Here is a 16,669-nt window from a genome sequence, read left to right as displayed (position 1 = left end):
AAATAACATACAGCACATAGTCATCCAGTGGCACAGGCTATTGCTATGTAATACTGATATTAGGGCCAGGCATATAGTTTATTGAAAGCTTCCTATAAGCAATTTTCCTAGGGAGAAAAGTAATTTATATGGATCATCTCTCACTCTGTCTCTGTCCCTCTTGAAAAAGTGATCCATTAGTCCAAGCACATATACCTCTCCCTGCTTATTTTGCACACGCGCTGATTGCCAGCCAGCCTTCCATCTGTCTTCCTCCTATTGTTGTTGCTGATTGTATTTGGAACTTCAGCAAAGCGACAGTAACACAAGCCCCACTGTAATCGAATCACGCAGAGTGGTCTCAGATGACAGATCTGATGATTCAACAGCACCGCTTATTAATAACTTCACTGGCTGAGGGTTTCAAGCATTCAGAGGTGCTTCCCAAGGGACTCCTTCTATATTTGGGAAATCTGCTTTCAGACATTGTGCTCCACATCCATGGAATAAGCCAAATCTGAAAGGTAGATGCTTTGATACCCCTTAGTTATTTTAGCAAAAAGATCTTAGATCAAGATCCTTCCATAACTAAATTTGGCTGGTTGTAACATATACAGGAGGGGTCTGGATGTGCTATTTGTATATTATTTTGCATTTTATTTTGCTGTTAATTTTATGAATATCTTCATGTCTGTGCTTTAATGTATTCAGGTCTCTCCTGCAAGTGAGATCCTGATCTCTTCTGATTTCACCTGAATAAACAGACGCTATAGATAAATAGCACATAAGACATGAAAGATGTCAATAAATAAATAAATAAATGAGGAAATGCTGTGATTACATATTTGAGGTGAGCTCTTGATGGTAAACTGCTTAAGGACCTCAGCGCCTCCATAACAGTGTGTGCCTCTCTCAGCTGGATCCGTCATATTCCCCTCGCGTTTCATTCTAGCATCAGCGGTTCATCAGCAGCTGGATCTGGCCGAGCGCGCTTAGATGTTTTCGATGAAAGATCTGATGAGAAACTTAATAACCACGCTCAGGATTGTTTTGACTAGCAATGATCACAGACATGATGATGGCTGGAAACTGTTTTCTTACATCACCGTCGCTCCGCTGAGTGACATCTTTTCTCACTTCTTTGAGCAAAATCCCCTCTATATCTCTGATTAGCTCCATTTTGTTTCCTGGCACTTTGGTTTAAATGAGCATCCAGTGGTCAGAGAAATATTATCACACAATGCCACGGATGCTTTTACTTTTGCTGATTTAAGAATTGAAGCTTACTCCCTCTTGCACTCGTAAGTCAGTGCGGGTGACAGCGTCAGTTAAATGTTGTGTGAAATAACAGAAGGGCCACTGACAGCAGAAAATTTGATGTTTAGCTTCTTACAGGCCAGATCTGATCTGCTTACTGTTGATATCCCAGCTGTGATATGTAAGCATGGCAACTCTTCACTTGAAGGATGCTACATGCTCATCTATGGGTTGAGATTTAAGAATATTCTGGCACCTTTAAAAAAAAAATCCCTCTGGATGAACTAAAAAATGCACACTATTCAAACTAAAGTCAAGAGAAATGGTATCCTGTTTATACAGTATATCTCTGATAACGTCACATTTAGATGTTAAAAAGCAAACCTTCAGTGTCAGTATAAATGTGTGTATAGATGTTCAGATGGAGGGTTGTGTGATCCTGTATCCTGAGACATGACAAAGTGCAGGACGGAGGCAGGAAGCAGTCTGGGTCATGCTGATTATCAGCTAAAGCGGCGTGGAGATGGAGCTGGCTGACGTCTGCTTAAATAAGAGTCAACACAGCAAAACACACACACACATGCACATACATGGGGTGAATGGAGAGAAAGTTCACTCCGGTGTTTGTTTATAGGTTGTTTATGTGACAACAATGGCTGGCGTAAACAGAGGTTGTGATGACCTCAGGGCGTCTCCCCTGCTGTCCTCTGCGTGTGTAAATACGTGCTGGTTAAATATAGCGAGCTGCTGTATCATTTTCACATAGCTAACAATGGAGAGAGGCGACGCGGAGGAGAGGAGAGGGGAAATTCTGCTTTTGTTTTAAAACGGGGTCCGTCACTATTTTAGTCACTGATGATGTTACGGACGTGAGCACGACCACAGCGTGGTGCGCACGGGACATGCACTGCCACTGAGACGCCCTAACCATTGTGATAATATCATGCCACTGCAACATCATAGTATTTCTTGCTATTATTGTGCAACCCCCCACCAACACCCTCCCAACACACACACACACACACACACGCACACACACACCGTCATCTTCCTCCGTCCCTGTCATCCTCCTCATCACTGTCATCCCACTCATCCTAGCTGTCACGGCGGCTCTATAGCCGGTCTTCGTCCTGTGCTACTGTGGCTGCCGCCTGCTGCTTCTGTTGTCATATTCTCTGTTTGCTTTTTGCATTACAATTGTAATGTTTGTAATGTAATGCTCACTGCATCAGCACCTACTGCACACATGTCTGGCCAGGAATGGAGTCTCCTCTCTCTGTGGTGCTTCTCACGATTTCTTCCATTTTTCTCCATTAAATCGGGGTTTTTGGGAGTTTTTATCTTGTGCACTATTAGGGTAAACTCAACGGGTGTTGAGTTTTGTGACTGTAAACAGTGATATTGGGATTTAAATAAGCTTGAACTTGCAATGTTGTCCCATTGTAAGTGTAATACCTTAACAATGGAAAGTAGTGCTGGTAGTAATATGAGGTATCTGAGATGTCAGCTACATCCACACAGAACTATACAGATATCTGTATCCATACCATCCATACAGATAATTTTTTTTGTGAAACCATAATTTTTTCTTTTCAGTTTGAACCTTCAGGATGACTTTGCGCCTTTGCATATGCTCACAGTGGCGATGCTGACCTCACACAGATGCTTCATCTTCCTCTTCACCTTCATTTTCTGCTGCTTATCTGGAATCGGGTTGCAGTGGCAGCAGGCTGAGGAGCTCAGCCCAGGTGGTCTTTTGCCTGGCCACATCCACCAGCTCCTCCTGGGGGAATCAGGCCAGCTCCTGGGTCTGCTCCTCTTCAGAGGTGGTTGTGCCTGGAACACTTCCACCGGGAGGCATCCTGACTAGATGCCCAAACCACCTCAACTGGCTCTTTTCAATACGAAGGAGCAGTATGGGTATCTCACCCTCTCCGTACGGGTGCACCCAGCCATTCTGCAAAGGAAGCTCATTATCACCACTTGTATCTACAATCTCATTCTTTCTGTCACTACCCAGAGTTTGTGACCATAGGTGAGGGTTGGAACAAAGACTGACCGGTAAATCAAGAGCTTTGCCTTCTGGCTCAGCTCCCTCTGCACCACGACGGATTGCTGTTGCCGCCCCGATCCGTTTGTCAGTCTCCCACTCCATCCTACCCTCAGTCATGAACAAGACCCGAAGATACTTGAACTCCCCCACTTGAGGCAGTAGCTCACGTCCAATTTGGAGAAGACAAACCACCTTATTAACCATAGCTTCAGTCTTAGAGATGCTGATCTGAGCCTTCCCTCACACTCGACTGTAAACTGCCCCAGTGCATGCTGAAGGTCACAGCCTGATGAGGCCAGCAGAACCACATCATCTGCAAAAAACAAAGACACAATCCTGTGCTCAATCCTGTCCACCAAAATGGACAGCCTCCACCCTCCATCAGCACACTGACAACGTGTCCAAGAAAATCACAAACTGTATTGGAGACAAGGAGCAGCCCTGGCGGAGTCCAACACTCACTGGAAATGAGCTTGACAAGAACACAGACACAGCTATCACTGCAGTTATACAGAGACTGAGTTGCCCCTGTGTTTTAAAGTTAAGCAACCTTTAGTGGTCCTGCAAATAACACTGTGGTATAGTGTTAAGGTATGAGTGGATGGGTCAGTCAGCATGTGTGTCCCTAAGCATACCAGGGTTCAAATCCAAGCTAAAGCAGTTTATGTGCCAGACCTCCTCTGGCTAGCAGTGGCAGGGTCTTGAGTGATACAAGATTTTTTTCTTCTTCTTCTTTAATATGGATGATTTAAGATCAAATCTACAGTAAAAAATAAAATAAAATAAAATAAAATAAAATAAAAAAATCTACAATTACTGTATTATTGAAAAGAAAGTACTAACAATATTTAATGTGGATTAGGTTATTCAGAAGCAACAAATAAAATTTGCCTTATTGTTACCAGAAAAGCTTTGTATCTTGTCTACAAACTCAAGCTGAGGCTGACAACGCTGGTTTTACTTGGTATTTTGTTACCCTACCTCCTCTCTCTTGTTGAAATCAAGCTTAGGTTTTAGGATGATCTTCAGCCACGCCTGTCTCGTCAAGAGAGTACCCACTGCTGTGGCACCAGAGTTTGCTTTACGTCAGCCATACACTTAACTGGGTGGAGGGCAACCCTCTGGGCAATACACACGCACACACACACACACACACAGACACAGACACACACACACTCCATCCTGGCGTCATGCCAGCCGGCTGAGCTCTGATGATTATCTCTGTGTGAGTATTTCCTGTATTGTTGTTACAGTAATACTATAGAATGACGACATGAAAGGGGTGTGATGGGGTCAGAGCCAGGGCTGCTAGAGGGGCAGATCTCTGGACCGAGCTTAGGTTAAGTTAGGTTAAGTTATGTATGTATGTATGTATGTATGTATGTATTGACAAATGATTTGGGTAATTCAGTGTCCAGTATCCAACTGTGATTTTGAGTTGATTCCTGTCCTGTTCATTTTGTAATTTTAAGGAACTGAATTGGATACTTGGTATATACTTGTATTGTATCCATTATATTGAAGAATGTACTACTTATCCCATTCACTTGATTTTTCTTTTGTAGAATTTGGACAAAAAAAAAAACAAAAAAAACTCACGACTGAACAACTGATTAGATTTGGTGATGATTTGAATCAGGGATTTCTATCATAACATTAGTTTATTGCTTTTAGCCACGGAACAACAGGAGATGAAAACTTTGCAGGGTCAAAGTATGCATAGGCTTTCCCAAGTGCATCCTAGTACAACCAAGTACAAACACAATCACTTTTAATTTTCTAATTATTTTGTGGAAAATGGAACTGCAAGTCATTCTTTCTCATTTTTTTCTCAACAGTTTAGATATACTCTTCTCACAGCCAACTTTCATCAATATACTTTTATTCAGAAGAAAATCTAGTTTAGGATTTAAAGAAATGGAAAATGAATTGAACGCTTTGGCTCTGGTCTATTTGTTCATAGGTTTTTCAATTGTCATGTACTTACTTTTGATTTCACTTTCAGGTTGACTGTTTGTGTGCTTGTGTGTGTGTGTGTGTGTGTGTGTGTGTTCTCTTCTGAGTTAGTAACCAGAGTTATTTTATTCCATTATTTCGTTTCAATATTTCATTTATTTCACTGGAATGAAAAAGTTGGATGGCTGAAAATGGTTTAAATTGCATTAATTTCAGTCAGTAGGCCCCACTATCAGTTACATTCCTAAAACTAGTACAAAATGTCTCTTGACCACCCTCAGATAACCTTTTTTTTTTTTTTTATTATCTGAAAAGCATTGAGCAATTCCAGTCAGCGTTGTCAGTATTAATGTCCTGGTTGCCAAAGCATTTGGTGATGAATTATTACAGCTGCTGCTCTAATCTAAAAGATAATGACCCAAGGACGTCTTATACACAATAGATGGTTTGTTATTTTTCTTATCATTTTCTCATTAGTTTTTTTTCTCAAATTTGGGTGCACAAGAGTGGTGGAGGTTTCACTATGATGGAGGTTCCAGTTTAAATAGTTACCTAACCCCGTCGGTGAAGCTTATCTATTTGCTGAGGTTACTTTTGGACATACACATACACACAGGTTTATTGTGTTCACATCAAGGGGAGAGTGAGGGTGTGTCTACTGCTTGAGTCACGAGTGTGTGTGTAGGCCGGGAGCCAGGTCCACCCCTCAGGATGTTTTTTGCTAAGTTTTTTTCACTATGATTTCCTGTTATCTTATACCTTGGGCCATCACGAGTTGATACCGACCACTCCCAACTCGGTGACGTTTGGTCTCAGGGGCAAACTTGTGGGTCAGAATGGCCAGAGCAGCATGCTGAAATCCATACTGCGAAATCTGACCAGATGTACTAGAACATCCTGGTACTCTTGGCATACTGCATCTGACATACTATGTACTGGGACATACTAAATCTTTTTTTCCCTACTAAATAGTGTGGTAGTATGAGTATTGGAACGCAGGGCAGGTCTACTTTCAGCGCAGGTGGAGCGGAGCTGGCGCAGTGGAAGTTTGGCTGACCGGTGCGCAGTGCGCACACGTCACCAAAACCTCACAATCAGCACAAATGGTGCCAATCTCCTTTGATCTGACATCAGATGTGACGGGACAGTTGATATGGAGATAAATTTATGTGCTGATTGAGATAGTAGCATTGAATAGTGTTTTTTGTCAGTATTTATTGCATTGTTCATGTGCATGACATTCTGGACACCTGCCTGTGAGGTTTTGGTGACGTGTGCGCACTGCGCGCCTGTCAGCCAAACTTCCATTACGCCGGCTCCGCTCTGCCTGTGGCAGCAGACCTCCATGTCAATTGTGTAAACGTTCATTACGCCTTCGCGCAGCGCATTTTAAAGGCGAGGACAGGGGCTCATTTGATTGGTTTAAAGTGAATCGGCAAACCCACTCCACGCCTTCTCTCCTCCCTTGTGCCGGTAGGAGGAACGGCGGAGTACTTGCGCCACATGGCGTGCCAAAATTGCAAAATCCACCTGGCCACACCCAGTTGGCAAAGCGAAGTGCAGCTGTGCTGCGCCCCCGCCTCGCCCGGTCTGCGAAAATAGAGCCCCAAGAGTCACCTCTGCTGCTGAGGACAAGTTCATCTGAGTCACCAGCCTCAGAAATCGCAAGTTAACAGCAGCTCAGATCAGAGACCAGATAAATGCCACACAGAGTTCTAGTGGCAGACACATCTCTAGAACAACTGTTAAGAGGAGACTGCGCCAATCAGGCCTTTATGGTCAAATAGCTGCTAAGAAACCACTACTAAGGAAAAGCCACAAACAGAAGAGATTCGTGGAAATCTGTGCTTTGGTCTGATGAGTCCAAATTTGAGATCTTTGGTTCCATCCATCATGTCTTTGTGCGACGCAGAAAAAGTGAATGGATGGTCTCTACATGCCTGGTTCCCACCATCAAGCATGGAGGAGGAGGTGTGATGGTGTGGGGGGACTTGGCTGGTGACACTGTTGGGGATTTATTCAAAATTGAAGGCACACTGAACCAGCATGGCTACCACAGCATCCTGCAGCGACATGCCATCCCATCCGGTTTGGGTCCTGGTCCAACCCGGTTAGTTGGACCATCATTTATTTTTCAACAGGACAATGACCCCAAACACACCTCCAGGCTGTGTAAGGGCTATTTGACCAAGAAGGAGAGTGATGGAGTGCTGCGGCAGATGACCTGACCTCCACAGTCACCAGACCCAAACCCAATCAAGATGGTTTGGGATGAGATGGACCGCAGAGTGAAGGCAAAAGGGCTAATAAGTGCTCAGCATCTCTGGGAACTCCTTCAAGACTGTTGGAAAACCATTTCAGGTGACGACCTCATGAAGCTCATGGAGAGAATGCCAAGAGTGTGCAAAGCAGTAATCAAAGCAAAGGGTGGCTATTTTGAAGAATCTAAAATATAAAACATGTTTTCAGTTATTTCACCTTTTTTTGTTAAGTACATAACTCCATATGTGTTCATTCATAGTTTTGATTCCTTCAGTTAGAATCTACAATGTAAATAGTCATGAAAATAAAGAAAAAACATTTAATGAGAAGGCGTGTCCAAACTTTTGAGTGGTAGTGTACATGTTGAGATACATTAGCTGCATACCATGATGTGAGGGGGAAGGGAGGGGGGAAGGGAGGGGGTGGGGGGTGGGGGGTTTGAACCACTTCATATGCACGCCTTAACAATAGTACGGCACACAGTCCTATGCATGAATTAATAGCCTACATCTCTTACTAACGCTGTATAACTGCTGGTCATTGCATTAATATCCTACAACAGAACAGACATAGGATTATTATAAAGACAAAATTTGTCCCGATGGATCAGGTTAATTTCATATGAACAACAGATTTCCCGAGCATTTATATGGGCTACGCAAACTTCAATCCACATGATAAAAATTAATCCACGGACCACCAAAGTAACGTTTGACTGTTTAATTAAATCAACTTAAAATTACTCTGGCACGGTTGGAGGGGGTGTGCTCCAGTACAATACGAGCGCTCATGCACGAGCACATGCACGGTCACGCGAACGTGGATACGACGTAAATCATGCCGTCCTCCTGCTTCCGCAAAATTGTTTAATGCGCGCAGCGCAATTAACTGCGAATCACGGCATTGCACAATCAATAATCAATTGATAATAATAATAATCAACCAGATCCGGCAGAACTGACCGGGTGGCCACGCACTCCGTGTGGTGCTGGCCGGCACCGAGCAGGCACTGCTCCCCCAAAATTTCACAATCTTTCCAGCCAGGGGAGCTCATGTCACCACTAGGGAAGCTGTGCTCCCCTTAGCTCCCCCTTATTTCGCACCCTGATTAGCTGATAAAGCTATGTTACTGGCTTTTAATCATCATCTTCCTCCTCTTCCTCATCATCACCATCCATTTTTGTTTGGATTTCATCAGTTAAGTCATCCTCATCTGTTTCCTCTTCTACCATGACATCGACAAGGGCTTTGGTGATGAACACCCTCAAACCATAGTGGCTCTAGCTTGCCTGTCTCTGTGTTCATATGAAACCCATGTTGGAGAGGGGATGGGATCTCTGGGTACTGCTCATGAGCCCTCTTCCAGACACATACCTGGAAGTTGACTCTTCTCATGTGCTGTAAGAGGACCCATCCCCTCTCGAACATGGGTTTCATATGAACACAGAGAAAGGCAAGCTAGAGCCACTATGGTTTGAGGGTGATGTCATCACCAAAGCCCTTGTCGATGTCTTGGTAGAAGAGGAAACAGATGAGGATGACTTAGCTGATGACATCCATACAAACATGGATGATGATGAGGAAGAGGAGGACGATGATGATTAAAAGCCAGTAACATAGTTTTATCAGCTAATGTATCTCATGTATAATATCATCAAACAAAGCCCTCCTAAACAACTTTCTACATCACTGCTCAGAATAGCAAAACCATACTACAATCCTCAAATAGTCCAGGTATTTCATGAACACATTGAGGACACATCCTGGTGCAGAGAAATGTTATCAGTGTAGCCAGATCACATATCCCAGACAACTGCTGCCACACTAAAAGCATCAAGAGATAGCATGAATAAAACTTAAAAAATGCATCTTCTGGGACATAGTCTACACTAATACAATACACTGATATGACCAGTGGTCAAAGTACAGTAGCAAAAATATCTAAGAACCATAGAAATGTGTTCTATTTTCGTTATTTGACTATGCAGAAAGTTTATCTATAGTTAAGAAATGTTGACTCGAGTCATTTATTCCGTGTCAGGACTGAGTTCTTTAATAAATCTCATATGATTACCTGGTTTTGTATGATGTTGTTTAATGTTGCACCTTGATACCCTGGTCCATCTGGGGGCGTAACATTATTCTCTTTTCATGTAATTCACACTTCAGATAGTATATCAAGACGTAACTGAAGTCTCACCTCTTGTTTAAGATTGGGTTTAGATTCCAGAAAATATGCTTCAGCCCATTTGAAATGGTAATATTGGAATTTTCAGTTTTTTCCCGATTTGGGGTAAAGTGGAAAACTTTGGTCATAGCAGCTGTAATCCTATAGATGGAAAGGTCACCTTGGACTTAAATTGAAGCTTAGAAATGTGGGAAGTTTTTAATAAACATTTTAGGTAGTGAAACAATAATGAATTGTTTGAAACTGAGCACTTTTGATGGTGAGTTTTCAGGCGGACAGACATTTTTTTTGTCTTTTGGGGTATGTTGAAGGTGATATTTGAGAACTGAAAGGCAGGACACCCCTGGATCTTTTTCTGGTAGTTTCCCCTATGTGTCAGGATACATCTTGCAGAATTTGAGGGTTTTCCGACCATTTTTGCAGTTGCAGTACCTTAATATGTACAATTACATAATTTCGCCAGGAGCTTTTCCCAAAAAGGGGTTTTTTTGGCCCCTGAGACCAAACGTCACCGAGTTGGGAGTGGTCGGTATCAACTCGTGATGGCCCAAGGTATAAGATAACAGGAAATCATAGTGAAAAAAACTTAGCAAAAAACATCCTGAGGGGTGGACCTGGCTCCCGGCCTTCTCTCTCTCCTTCCTGCCTGTCTCGTCTTCTTGTCCCTAGCTGTATCTCTACTCGATACTGCCTGTCTGTGTGTGTGCGTGTGTGACGACAGTGCATTTTAACCAACAGAATGGGGACATTTTTGGGAAGTGAGGGCATTTTGGCCCAGAGCTACAATGACAAATTCTGGCTTATTGGTTTGGGTTTAGGTTTAGGTTAAGCTTAAGGTTAGGGTAAGGGTTTGGGTTAAGGTTAAGGTTAAGGTTAAGGTTAAAGTAAGGGTTTGGGTCGGGCACGCATTAGTGATGGTTAAGATTAATGTAAGGCTTTAGACAGCTCTAAAAAATGACCTCACAAAGATAGAAAGACAAGAGTTTGTGTGTGAGTGTGAGTGTGTGTGTGTGTGTGTGTGTGTGTGTTTGTCTGTACTGTATATATTATGGCTGTGGCTAAGCATTGTGTATATAATATGTGCATGGGTGTGTGTACATTTTTGTGTCTGTGTATATATATAGCATGTAATTGTGTATTATCTACATATTCACCACCAGAATTTGTATACACACAATAAATAGAATGTGTGTTTGACATCGGCACACAGTGAGGCAAAATGAAAAATTACTGAGAGACTCTCATGGCCTGTACTGACCTTACAGGGTGACAGAGCCGCACACAGCCTAAAACAGCACAGAACCTTTTCATGCTAGGACTGGCATGTAGAGGAATTTGTCTCAAGACCCATCAGTTATTTTGACATATGTATTGTATTTCAAACACACATGACACACTGTTTGAATAAGACAGCTTCAGAGGTGCTGTAAGATTTATTTTTTCACTTTCACACAGCTAGAAAAATTAGTACTATTACAGATGACATACAAAAAAAAATAACAGAAAAACTTGGTAGAATGTGAAATTATATTAAGCTAACACAAGATTTGTGTTATTTCTCTAACTGATCTCTCTCGTTTTCTCCACTTTCTCTTTTCACCTTTTTATCATTTTAATTTATCTTTTCTTTTTTATTTTCCCTTATTCTTGTTAATTTTGCTGTTATTGCCGAGCTGAGTGTGTTATTTATTTATTATTGTCTGTTTATTTATTCATTTAATCTATATAAAAAATGAAAACTTTGCAATGTACAACGTAGAAACGGTTGTCTGGAATGATGAACTTTTAATCATTGCAATAAAGTAAGGAGTATTTTTTTCAGCCGTCAAAGCACTTAAATCCATCATTACAATAAACTCCATATTAGGTCTATATTTATTTGTGAACCACTGTCTTACATTCAGTATGAGCGAATCAGTATAAATTTATTATTATTATAATTATTATTATATATTATTTGTTGAATATCACATTCCATTCAAATTTCTACTGAATCTGATTCCAACTTTTCCAGGCAAAGAAAACATCATCGGGTCGCTGACAGGCCACAAAGCCATTATATATGAATCATCCTACTTTCTGTGTGGTGCCGACTTGTTTTTGGAGGGTGATCCTTATCAATGTTTTTACACAGCACATCAGCTGCTCTTGGTGTTAAAAAGGTGTCCATGTTGTCAGAGAGCGAACAAGGCTGCTACTGTTCTCCAGTCACTGACACTTACGCAGGGCATTGCAGCCAGTGGTGTTTAAGAGGACTGGGGCTGGGGCTGGGTGCAAGCAACAGAGAGCAACATACTGACTCTGCTTCTATACAGACAAGTGGTTTTCTGCTGTCTTGTATTGAAAAGATCAGAAAATCAGAAGATAGTAGACAGATAGTGTCTGCAGGTGCACACACGTGTGGTGGAAGTCCAGTGCGGAGGCTTGGCACTGAAACAGCGGCCCATTGTTCTGAGTCTTCACAGTTTGTTTACTGGTCAGAGAGACAAAGAAAGGAACACGGAGTAGTCTGGGTTGTAAGTACTGTATGAGTGTGTGCGCATGCGAGTGTGTGTGTGCTAAAAATGCTCCCTGCAGTGTGACCCTGTGAGTTGCATCTGTCGACCTCAAACCTCACAATTAGTCTGTCTGCTTTTGAGAAGTAGTTTATCAACAACATAAAGTATTCTATGGATATGGAGCCACAAATCGGTGTGCTTCCATATCCATGTGGTCACCACCCATCACCCACACGAATGTTAGGAATAATGGCACTGAGGAGCAGACAAGGATGAGTTAGGATGAGAGAACATGAAGGCAGAAGAGGAAAAATAGATGAAACAGAGGATGATGAGAAAAGAAAATGTGATAAGGAGTGTGAAGGGCGGAAAAAAGCCAGAATGCCGAATGAGAGGACTGAAAGGGTGTGAGGAAGTTATCTAACTGACCCACAGGCCCAATTAGCTCCAATCAGGCCAGTCAGGTTGCACTCCTCCTGTGCCCACCCTCGTTAATGGCCCTCGTTAACAGCTCGCTTTAGGAGCACACTCCGTTCTAATGGGCCATAATGGGACCTCCTGATAATCTACCTGATAGGTGGCCTCCGCGGACTCTGTGGCCTTTGATTGGCTGGCTGGACGGCGGTGTGGAGCCACTGATAGGCTATCAGGGGTGAGGTGGGAGGGGCAGGCTGGCTGTTGGCCAATAGAAGTGATAGGACCCAGAGGACCGAGGCTTGACTGGCACTGGGCACCAGCACCGCGGAGATGAAAGCGTAGCAGCATAAGGTGTGTCTGTGGGTGTGTCTGTGTGTGTACATTCATGAGTGTGTGTGTGTGTGTGTGTGTGAGGCTGAGAAAGGGATATCTGCACACTGCTTTAGAGCACCTTTCTTCGAGACGGTTAAAGTCTCCTGTAAAATGAAGTCTTAGAAGGAGACATTGTAGCCAGTTTTAAAAAAGAGAGGAAGCATAGGCCTCACTGTCTGGCTTCCTGACATTATTTGGGCTGGCTGATGAGCAACCCTTAGCTCCATTTTGGTGCCAGCAGCCACAAGTGTGTGTGTGTGAGTCTTCACTTACTGATAAAGACTAACACAAGGTTTGAGAGCAAAATAATATAAAATATTGTCAGAAATTGTAATTATTATAAGGATTTCCCCCAGTGTTCCCTGTCATGATGTAGACAACAAGCATGTAACAGCCATACTCAAAGTGTTTAATATGTGTGCCGGAACACTAATATATATATAATATATATATATATATATATATATATAACACTAATATAATATAACAGATGTTCTTATTTTTCAGGCACACAGTGTTGATTGATATCCATGTATTTTATTGTTTGTGTATTGTTTTTCTTTAGTCTGATAGTGTGGTATTTAAAAGCCACTGAGTTTATTTTAAGTTTCCACACAGGAAGGAGCGCACAGACATCTTTTCAGCACTTTTATCCCCTTTCTCTGTCTTAGTGCCGCCTGGCCTTTCTACCTTCTTTTGCTTCTTACTGTATATTTTCTACTTCCCATGTGTGATGTCATAGTGTATGTTTTTAATTAGGAATTAACTTATTGCCTCCTGATTGTGTAATAAAAGTGTTTCATACAAGCATTTTGAAAGCAAAACTGTCGACGGGTGGTTCTTGATTTAACCATGAGCTCTGTCTTTCCTGTGAACCTTGCTGCATAACATACATACACACACCTTTTTTGGGTTTCAAAATATAGGCTCTAAGTGTAGATTTTTCCTTTTAATGTGGTTACATCAATCAGGGTTGGTTCAATATGTGCTGTTTGGTTGACCCTTAATCCTTAGTAAGTTACGGTGCCACCAGTCCACAAGGTTAGAAAGCCTTGGGAGTGTAAGTTCATCAGTTTGTGAATGAGAGTCGTTACCTGAAAAGATTGCATGTTCTGAAATTTGTTAATGTAAATCAAGGTTTGAGTCACATTTGTCACATTTGTTTTGGGTCATTTGTATAATTCATTGTCAGCTCATTCAGTGGATGAGGTAGGTTATCTTTTTCAAATTTCAATCTGAATTTTTGTTTGTCAAATGTGAATCTGTGTAGGCTTCGTTTCAGAACATTTTGTGACCCTTTCACACATAGTGTTCACAACATTGTTCAGCTTTTGAAAAGCACTTTTCTTCTTTTCTTTTCTTTGTATATGCATGGGTTTTGACGTTATAGTGAGGCTATCAGCCACCACGGTGGACTCGTGCGCTGTCTCATACACTGCCACCCACTGGCCAGGTGTTGTAAGTGCAACACAAATTGATCAAAACCAAGTTAGATGACGGACGGCTGGAAACACGGAGCAGCTCAGGAATAGCTTGCCAGTCTGTGCAGGTTAAAAATGGTAACACCAAGTAACATGTAAGGGGTAATATGATTGTTAAATTCTCAAAGTATTGATTTTTTGTTGGGAGGAAATTACAATTAATCATCTGTTCACTGAATTGGACATGAAGCATCACTGGCTGTAATTCAATTATGACCCAGACTATGCTAGTGTTGCAGAGCACACTAGTATCAATATTAAGACCCACAATTTTTATATATATATTTTTATTATCTTTAAATTTGTATGCTTTTCACATAACACACTGTTTAGTAGTAATTAGTTTATTATTGAATATTACTTCAAGCTGTATACCCAAATGCATGCAGTTCAGAAGTGTGGATGTAAATAACTCTTTGCATGTAAACAGGGGCGCTGTATATGGGGGGAAAGTTAGGACAATTCCAAGGGCAAATATATATGAGTAAATATATATGTTTTTTTTGTTTGTTTGTTTTTTTTCATGGGGCCCAAAATTCCTGACGGCACCCCTGCATGTAAACACACACACACACACACACACACACACACACACACACCATTCCCTTCTCTGTATCATATATTGAAGTGCAGTAGAAGACTCCCACCATCATCACTCTGTTTAAGAGAAACAGTGAAGGTGTGTGTGTGTGTGTGTGTGTGTGTGTGTGTATAATATCGATATATGTATGTATGTATGTATGTATGTGTGAAAAAACTTGAAAAAATATTTTTAAAAAAAATTTAATCAACTACAAAAAACATTTCTATATTTAGATAATAATGTACCTTGAGGGGAATTAAAACACAGAACAGAAAAAACAATTGATTCAGATCATAAACGGTTAACATGTAAAAAAAAAAAAAAAAAAAAAAAAAAAAAAAAGTGAATATCATATAACAGCACCGTACCTTTGGTGTAGTTGCATGTGTCTTAGGAAAACACACACACACGTAAAAACTTTTCTCTGTGACTTCAGATCCAGCTGGAGTCACAGACAACAACTGTGGAAGGCTTACAGAGTAGAGGTATACAACAGGTGAAAAAATGGGCACATTAGTTTCATCCCCAGGTATCATTTGGAAGAAGGGACAACTATCCAAATTTATTTCGCAGAAATTAAAAATAATTACAGTACTATTGAAATGATAGTAGGTAACTCAGGAAAGTCTGTGTGCCAGTGTAAAAACACCTTTACAGGATGGATCCTTTACATTTGACATATCCTGACGGGTGAACTTCAGTTAACTACTGGTCTCAAAAGTGTGTCACTTGTTTCTCACCAGATCTGGTGTGTTCCAGCTGCAGACGTGGATGAGGGTGCGGTTATGGATTGAACAGCATACTGACAGAGCTGGATCTGTCCTCACGGCAGAATAAACAGAAAAGAGTTTACGTGTGTGCGTGAGCGTGTGACTTTGAAACTGACGGTAAACAGCACAGTGGTTCCAGGATGTTCACCATCAAAGCCATGAGTTCCAGTCAGATCAGGCTTTGCTGAGAGATTCCTGGCTGATTAGACCAACAGTGTGTGTGTGTGTGTGTGTGTGTGTGTGTGCTTGAATGTGCATCAAGTCAGTCTGTCTGATTGAGCCTCTAGCATGATTTGGATATGCAGTGTGGTGAAGTCCAGTCACATTAAGATCAACCAAGAGGCTTTTGACTGAGAAGAGAAGAGATTTGTGATATATTACCTCTTGATTTAAAAAAACAAAAATACTCATTTACATTTCATGTGGGCTGTTTCTGAACCTGTATTTAAGAATGGGCTTCTGTTTTCCCAGCAGTGGTGCTGACCCCTACAGGCTATACATTGTCATCAAATCTGCAGTGTGTAATGTGAGGTTTTTAAATGTACAATTTTTGTACAATTTGTGTGATTTGTGTGTGTGTGTGTGTGTGTGTGTGTGTGTGTGTGTGTGTGTATGTGTGTGTGTGATCCTGATCCTTTTAAATGAGAGAGGAAAAAACGATGAAGTGATAAAAATATCTTCCCCATCTCTTCTTCCCCCGGGGGGGCGCCTTGCCTCTTTTTATCCGGCAGCCTTCAGGGCAAGTTTGGAGGCAGAGAGAGAGTGAGAGAGAGAGAGAGTGAGAGGGAGAGAGAGAGAGAGAGAGAGAGAGAGGGAGAGATGGGGGGAGAAGGTTGAGGCCTACCATTGAGAG

Source organism: Myripristis murdjan, chromosome 16 (assembly GCF_902150065.1).
Source record: "Myripristis murdjan chromosome 16, fMyrMur1.1, whole genome shotgun sequence".
NCBI classification, from domain to species: domain Eukaryota; kingdom Metazoa; phylum Chordata; class Actinopteri; order Holocentriformes; family Holocentridae; genus Myripristis; species Myripristis murdjan.
Note: the sequence above shows the minus strand (reverse complement) of the source record.